Here is an 8,553-nt window from a genome sequence, read left to right on the forward strand (position 1 = left end):
ATATAAGTTGAATGATGATGAATATGCCAAATCACTAGTTCAAAATTTATTGGGGTTAGACGAATTAAAGTTGGACGTTTTAGATAGATTGCAAGTTCAAAAACGAAAAATGGCTAAGTTTTATAATAAAAAAGTCATAGCCAAGTCGTTCAGCCTGGGTGAACTAGTTTGGAAGACGATACTCCCTTTGGATAGCAAGGATCCAAAGTACGGGAAGTGGTCGCCCAATTGGGAAGGACCATACAAAATAAACAGCGTGTCGCCCAATGGAGCGTATCACTTGGAAGATTTAAACGGCACCAAGTACGTGAGATTCATTAACGGCAAATATTTGAAAAAATATGTTCCTTCTTTATGGGAATGTGAACAGACAAAAGTATAATCAAAATATGTTGAACGATTAAGGATAACAAAGTCAGAGCAAAATACGTTCAAATAAAGTCCTTTATTATCAAACGTTCATTACAAAGATGCGAAAATACAAATAATGGATACTCTACAAACTACAATCAAAAGTAAACTAATCTCCCGGTGGGATCGCCGAGTAAGAGGGTGGACTGGCCTCACCACCTTCCTAAATACATCGCTGCAATGGCGGGCAAAGAGGTTGAGAAGCACTTTCAGCAAGCAAACTGAGAAGCACTCTCAGCAAGCAATGTGGCCTGCAAGCATCCCAAAAATTTCCTTCTATCATCGACTCCTTGTAAAGGACAAAGAGACGATAGGAAGAACTTCGATGGTAAAAACTTTGCTGCTGGCCAAAAAAATATTTCCTATACCTCCCACACCAAAGGTGACATCAAGGCAAATAGTAAAATGGGCGGACTAAACAATCCATTTTCATAGAAAGACGAAGGTTTCGGATCAGATTGATTGTCAGAGTGCCAAACAATGGCAGCAAATTGGTTTCAAAGAAGAAAATGAAGATGAAGATGGAAGATGAAAAATGCGAAGCATCCGTGCATTTATAGGGGGTTGGAAATGAAGAGACAGAATATGAGCAGCCACATTCTGCCTAATAAATGGAATTAAATAGCCCAAAGTCTTGGAAAAAATGGTGGAAATATCAAAAGAAAATGGGCAAGATTTTTAGCACAAAGCAGTTAAATGCTTGAAGAATTGACGACTAAAAAACAAATATCAAATAAATGCACAAGAAGTTAATATATATGTTCATTAATGATGAGCAAAGTTACAAAAGGAAAATCAAATTACAAAAGAAAAAGGCATCATATATCTTAATTACAGTCCACCCCACACTGAACGAATTCGTTCCCTAAGTTTTTCCCAATTCTCGTTCTGCCAAGAGGAAGTGATGTTCAATTTGGCCATGACATCATCATCAACTTCCAACTTCTTGTACTGCTCAACCAAGGACTTAGTTCGCTCAATTCCCTGGGAGGCGTTGCGCTTTTTAGCAGCCATTCTCGCTTGGCAGTCGTCCATTTTGGCTTGAAGTTCTTTCATTTGAGCAGCTAAGTTAACTATCAAAGAGTTTTCAATCATGACTTTGGAAGAGATTTCTTTCAACTCGTCCTCAGCCTTGTTAATCTCCATTCGCAAAGACTCTTTCTCAGATACGGCTCGTAGATATTGAGTACTTTTGGCCTTTAGTTCAGCATTCTTGGCCAGCAAAGAAAGGACCTCGGAGTGGATAACCTTCAACGTCGCTTTAAAATCGACAGAAAGATTGAGCGACGGAAGCGTCAGTGCTTGCTCCAACTTCGCATTCAAATGCTCAAGTTTATCCTTGTGTCTGGCAGCACTAGCCCTTCCAATGTCGATATCCATGAAGGACACGTACTCAAATATCGACTGCTTGAGGAACTTCAAATCTTCCTCTGAAAAAGCAGCAAGACGGTCAGATGGAGCAGGACGAGACATCTTGACTTGCCCCCAGGAAGCGAACAAGTTTTAGATAGAACGCACAATCTTGTCAGCATCCTGCAAAGAAAATTGCCAATATTAAAGATTCTCACTACAACGAGCAAGATAGAAATAAAAGTGAAGCAAAGATTACCTCATCAACAATCGTGGAAGACGGCATGTCCTCAGCCAAGTCTGCCACCAACGACTCCTCCATTCGTGAGGACTTCCCCTTGTCTGAGCGAGAAGATGTTGCCACAACGGGCATACTCATAGGAGTATCTATAAAACTCAAGAGCAACAAATCAGAAACCAATAGCACAAGCAAAGGTAAGGCATCAAAAAACTGAATTACCTTCTGCTTCGATGTTTGGAGGGTTGACGCCCTGGGAAGAAGGTGGCTCATCCATGGGTTGTGATGAGGACTCTGGGACTGAAGATGTCTCTTCAAGCGTAGTCCCCTCATCAACCGGTTTGGATGAAGCAGCCTCAGCGGAGGATGATGGAGCAGGAGCTGTCGATGCCAAAGCCTTTGAAGGAGAGGCTGAGCTTTTCTGAGAAGTCCAAAAGATCATTAGCACACAGAAAAGTTTTCTAGTATGGAAAAGTATGCTTGTGAGTAAACCAATTTAATTACCTTCCTCCTGACGATAAGAGAGGCATCATCATCATCATCAACATCATCCTCCAGAATGGGAGATGCTGAGGCTGGCCGTTTGCGGCTTGGGGCACTCTTGGCTGTAGTAGGCTTGGCAGGGAGAGAAGAAGATGGACGAGCAGACTGTTTAGTGCGACAAGGAGGAGAAGGACTCTGAATGGACAAAGGAGTGACTAAAACAGGAGGGGAAGAAATGCTCGGCTGGTCTAGTGAATGAAAGGCACGATTGGCGTCAGTCACAAATAATCTGCGCTTCAATGACGACCGAGCTGTTCAAAAAGAGGATGAATGGCGTGGCTAGAATTGAAGGGGGCTAATGAGAAATAGCTGGTTAAAAGAAGATTGCGAGCATTTATAGCCTCTGCCTCCGCCTTATTAATAGTATGAAAACGGTCAATTAAGTTCCTTGAATAGCAAGGAGGAACAGGCCAAGTTTGGCCGAAACCAAGCTGGCGAGCAAAAAATTGGGGAGCATAAATTTCTACCCCTGTCTTGGCATTGGTCCTAGTCAAAATATCATGAAATAGATCCCTCTCGGTTAAAAACTGGATCCAAATGAGCAGGGAGGTGCTCGCACTGTCTATAGTGGAGGGGGGATGTACATAGTTTGGAGTCAAAAAAGGAGGAAAAGGAAAAAAGGAAGAAATTGAATCCAAAGAATAAAAGAATGAAAAAATGTCCCTTCTGGACATATTTACAAGAGCCAAGGGCTCCATGGCCAGCCCATAACAGCTAGAAGAGGAGCGAGAGATTGATGGAGCACCAAGCAATGGAAAATAGGATCTCAACCACAGTTGAGTAAACCAAAGAGGTCCACTGCCAGTGGGAGATGCACCATTCTTCAATTGAGTTTGAAGAGAGGTCATGCCTCTATAAAGGGTAGCAAAAAAGAAAGAACATAAATTCAAAGGCATGCCACACGTCAATTCGTGCGCTATAGGTAAATAACTCAGGGAGGGCTTTATGCTTGGCACACACAAAACATATTTACAAAGCCAAACTAGAAGAAAGGCCACTCGCTCAGTATGGGAAGGCTCAGCGCTCGAATGATTGTGAAGGGTTTGCAGGCTTGAATAAGATTCGGTGTAGTTTTTACCAAACTTTGGGGCGCCACTAGAAACCAAGATACCAGGAAAAATGGTATCACCCAAAGGTGGTAGATTCACCAGGGCCCCAACATCCTTTAAAGTAATAGACATGGGGCCAAGAGGGAAAATAAAGGTATTATACTCGAAAGACCAAAAACTCAAAGCAATCGAAAAGAGTGCTGAATCAAAAGTAGGGAGCGAATAGAGATTTCTAACAAATCAGAAATCCTAGCGCTATCAAAAAGTGTCTTAGTAGGGCCATGACCCAGAAGACGAGCATGCCACCTACGGAAAGCTACATCAGATTTAGGCCAAGTGCGAATACCTCTTTCGCGAAGTGGCCCCAGCGGCAGAGAGTTTAGAAATGGAGGGCCTTGAGTACAAGGAAACAGCTGATCCACCGCCGCCTGTTCAACTGCCTCTGCATTGTTGAAGAAATGACCTAAGTAGAACTCATTGCGTTTAACATCGGCGGGCGCGAGAAAACTCGGAGTTATGTATGGACGACTCAGAAGTTTCTGAAAGTCATCAAAACTAAAAAAGTCGCCGGCTTGAGATTGTGAAGTAGCCATTTGAGATGGAACGAAATTTTTCAGGGTTACGTAGCAGGGAAGTAAAAGATGAACAGTAAATCGTGGGAGAGACGCGAAAAATTTGAGGCGTGATTTGGTGGTGCAGTGAAATGGCGTGTTTAGGGGTTATAAGGGTTTGCAAAACGACGCAACTTTTCAAGTTATGGAAGAAAACAATGATTGAAATTCTTGAAAATCTCGAATATTGCTGGAAACACAAAGTGAATATGACAAAATTTAATAATTATTATTAATTCTGCCATATTGGGGGGTAATTGTTGACACATAAAAATTCAGCCCAAATCGAACGGCTCAAGGAATGAAGCCCAATTGGAGAATCCTCAAATCAAATAGCCCAAAGAATGAAGCCCGATCAAACAATTCAAGATGAAAACCCAAATAGGGAAGCGCAAGAACGTGATAACGCCATCGCCCAAGATTGTAAGTCGCCCAGAATCTGAGCGAATGGAGTGCCATGCAGTCGCCCAGAGCTATTACTCTATTCTCGCCAAAACCTTCAAGTCGCCCAAAGTCTTAACAAACATAAAGCGTTATGGTTATCAAGAAGTGCAGTTATCAAAGCAGTTATTAAAGCAGCCCCATCACGTTTCACGATTCAAGGAATTCAATCGAAAACGGTTGAACGACGAAGAGTAATGGCAGCAGTTAAATAAGGCAGTTTTCATGACAAGCTGGCCATTATGAGGAAAGTGGAAGTTGCAGAACGATCAAGCAGTTTTTAGGCGGTTGATCACAAAGAGATTGTCCATGAAGTATAAAAGGGAGAAAAGACATAGAGCAAAGGACCGAATCAAAAACTCTCGAACAGAGAACATGTAATTTTAATTTCTTTAGTTTTATACTTAAACACTTTTTTCAGTAACTCGTGTGCTTGCGCCCCTTGGAGGCACTTTGTTTTCGATTTCCAATTGTAAAGTCATCGCCAATAAAAGAATACCCCTTTTTGGGACTTTGTCTCAAGAGATTTGTCCCTTACACAATCGTCTGATCCCTTTTAATTGTTAGCGACTAACCCGCGCGAAACACATCCCTATATAAATCTTTTAATTTTTGTAGACGTGAAAGGAGTACTAATAATTAGCAAGTATATTTTTTTTCAGTGTACCAAACAAAATCATCATATAATTCTATAAACGAAGGGTATATTTCTAAATGATTACCATGATGGCCATACGTATTGTAATAAATAAAAAAATAAAAAATAAAATCTAGTTTACATGACTATTGTAGAAAATCTTATTCAAAGTAAAAAATAATTAACTTTTACATATTCTAACTTTAGAAGTGAGGTGGCCTAGGTGAACCTTCGTATCAATTCACAAAACTCATGACTCCTAAGGCTAGATAATGTAACGCGAGATTTAGCTAATTTAGTCCCGTATCAGACGGAAAATAATTCAAATATTGAAGGTAAGACTCTTCATCCCCCTATCGTGATCACAAAGCTAGTGGTGAATATGCCCCCCGGGGCACAGCTCAACTGGTGGATCAATCAACATTTGTCTTGCTTCTAGCTACAGGGTGGAGGTTAGAATTTTGGTGGGAACCTGCAACTAGATTTATTTGGTATGGAGCAATCACTTTGGAGGAGAATCTCTTGTGCGCAGAAGTGTACAGGCAGTGGGGGGAATCTATGATCTAGTTGAGGCATAACCCGCGATTTACCCCTTTCAAAGTTCTAGGGACAAGAATTTTGGGGGTCCAAAATTTAGTTTAGTGTAAACTGAAATACCTGGATATAAAAAAATAAAAAATAAAAAATGCTAGTGGTGAATACATCAAGTACATAGGTCAATACAAAGCTTCTGAAACTGTCAGTGGTGTTTCCATTGCCCAATATGTAAATCTTGCTTTTGTTTCATCTAATAGCCCTCTTGGCAAGTCTGCAGAAACACACAACATGTAAAAAAAGTATGGCCTCAAATTCTGTAAATGGAAAAGTCGAATTGTGAAATATTATAGAGTTACATAATTGTTACCGAGCATTGTGCTTCACAATTCCAGAACGGTGAAGGGAAACCACTTAGATAATGACACCATGAACAATGTTCATTTCCCTCGACCCCATCAAGGAGCAAAACTTGGCCAATGATATTAAGACTTAGGGTTCCATCTTAAAAAATCAACCTTATTAAGAGGAATAGTCTAAAACATTATAAGTTGGTCTATATTTTTTTATCTTTATTCGATATGAGATTTTATCCCTTAACATACCATTGCAATATGGTGGCTTGTTTGAGCAGACCAATCTTAAAATTCGTATACTCATTTATTGAGTTTTAATCGGAACGAATCACTTATTGGAGTTTTATGAGCTCTGATACTATATTAAGATTTGAGATTTCATCTTAAAATGTCAACCTTATTAAGAAGAGTAGAAAATGATAAATCTGAAAATTAGAAAATACGAGATATCAAACGATCAATAAGATTTTCTACATTGAATTGAGTCAAATTTTTAATTGCACATAAGGGACGAGGGTCATTTGATTGGTAACAACTTATGTGAAACTTACCCTGGTATCAAAAGTATCAGTGCAACTAATAACATTATGTACTGATATGTCTTGTACTTAGGATTCGGAAAAGGGTGCAATGTAACTTGTAGGGACTTTTCTCTTGCTCACCCACCCATATTGAGGACGAATTAGAAGGATGAACCCAAGTGAAAACCTAGTAACAAATCCTCCAATATGTGCAAAGTTGTCGACGTGAGGGAGGATTCCAACCACAAGATTAATGACGATGATCAGAAGAAGTGTCAATAGTATTTTTAACTTATTTTCATATATTATCCAATTGACAAGGAGTTCAAAAAGCATAGCTCCAAGTAAACCAAATAAAGCACCAGAGGCACCAATCGAGATAGTTGTATGGACAAACAAGGAGGACAAACTGCCTCCGATTCCAGCCATAGCCCTTTTTTGGAGCTGATTTTTTGGGCAAAAAAATGATTTATTTATTTATTTTTATTTTTTTTATACCGTTGGCAGCTGTCCTTTTTTACCACAACTCTCACATGCGGGTCCAACTGACTAAAAAGGGTCAAAAAATTGATTTTTTTTGGGTGAAAGCACATAAGATACAAAAACCAATCCACACTGCAACATGATTGAAGCAATTTAGCATGTCATACTTCTCAAAAAATGTGCTTTTAAGCTTAGCCAAATATGCTATACTGCTAAGTTTGGAATCTAAGATTTTTGGTGAAGTAAAATGAGTGCATGACATTCCAAAACCAAACTCCTCCTCAAGCCGAATGCCAACGAATCGGAGAGACACCATATTCATAATAATATGGAACACTCACTCGTGTAGCCACATGCAAGAGGCTAACCGCCATGCTTCGTGTTGCTTCACTACTTCATTCACTTCCAAAGCTCCTATTTTTTGTAGCCTGAAATTTCACGTAGTATTATCAATTTCAGCAAGGGCCAAATACACGATTTCTCACAGTGTGCTGATTTTGCAAGCTAAATATTGCACTAGATGTTTTCGACGATTAACAAGATAAGCGTCCATTTGGCATGGTTATTTTCATGAGAGTCATTTCAAAAAGTTATGATTTTTTAGTTATCAACAAAAGAAGTATTGTAAATACTAAATACTAAATTGATTATTTGGCAACATAATTAGAAAAGCATTTTTGATTTATCAATTGAATATAATTATAAACTAAATAATATTTCTTTATTATATAAAATCTTTAAAATTTAGTTCAGAAATGAACTAAATTTATTTAAGACGTTAAAATATGAACATTAATATGTGAAATAGTGTAAAAATTATGATATTTCATAATTTCTTACATCATCTTAGATTTCATTTCTTTTTAATTTTTTTTTTTTAAGTTTAGTTATAAAAGTATCGCTGGGCATAGTGGCGAAATGCAGACATTTTGAATTAGAGAGCACAATTAAATTTTCAAAACAAACAAGTATATAAAGAAGAACACAAAAGCCTTATGTACATAATTGGTTCACAGAAAATGCAAGTGAAACAGAAGCTGGAAGTTGAGGTTATGTCTTTCGCCCCTTTTGTTGACGTTAATCATCACGGATAATCAATACTACTTGGTTGTGGTTTGTTGTCGAATGAGGACTCGGAAACTTTTGTGTGGCTATTTAGGACATGGCTCCAGTGTATGTATGGAAAAGCTCCCCACGGAATCATTACTGATAAAGATAGGGTCATGCAATACGCAATTGGGATTGTTTTTTCGAATACAAAACATAGATGGTGTTTGTAGCATATTCTGAAAAAACTGCCATATTGAATCAGTTCCTAATACAAACCATAGATGGCTATATTTACCATATTGAATCAGTTCTGGTTTATATGTGAACCT

General features: G+C 38.8%; 1 pseudogene; it reads right to left on the bottom strand.

Annotated features, from left to right (window-relative positions):
* The window catches only part of LOC111379412, a 23,113-nt pseudogene continuing 14,560 nt past the window's right edge, over window positions 1-8,553 (bottom strand).

Source organism: Olea europaea, unplaced genomic scaffold (assembly GCF_002742605.1).
Source record: "Olea europaea var. sylvestris unplaced genomic scaffold, O_europaea_v1 scaffold1985, whole genome shotgun sequence".
NCBI lineage: Eukaryota > Viridiplantae > Streptophyta > Magnoliopsida > Lamiales > Oleaceae > Olea > Olea europaea.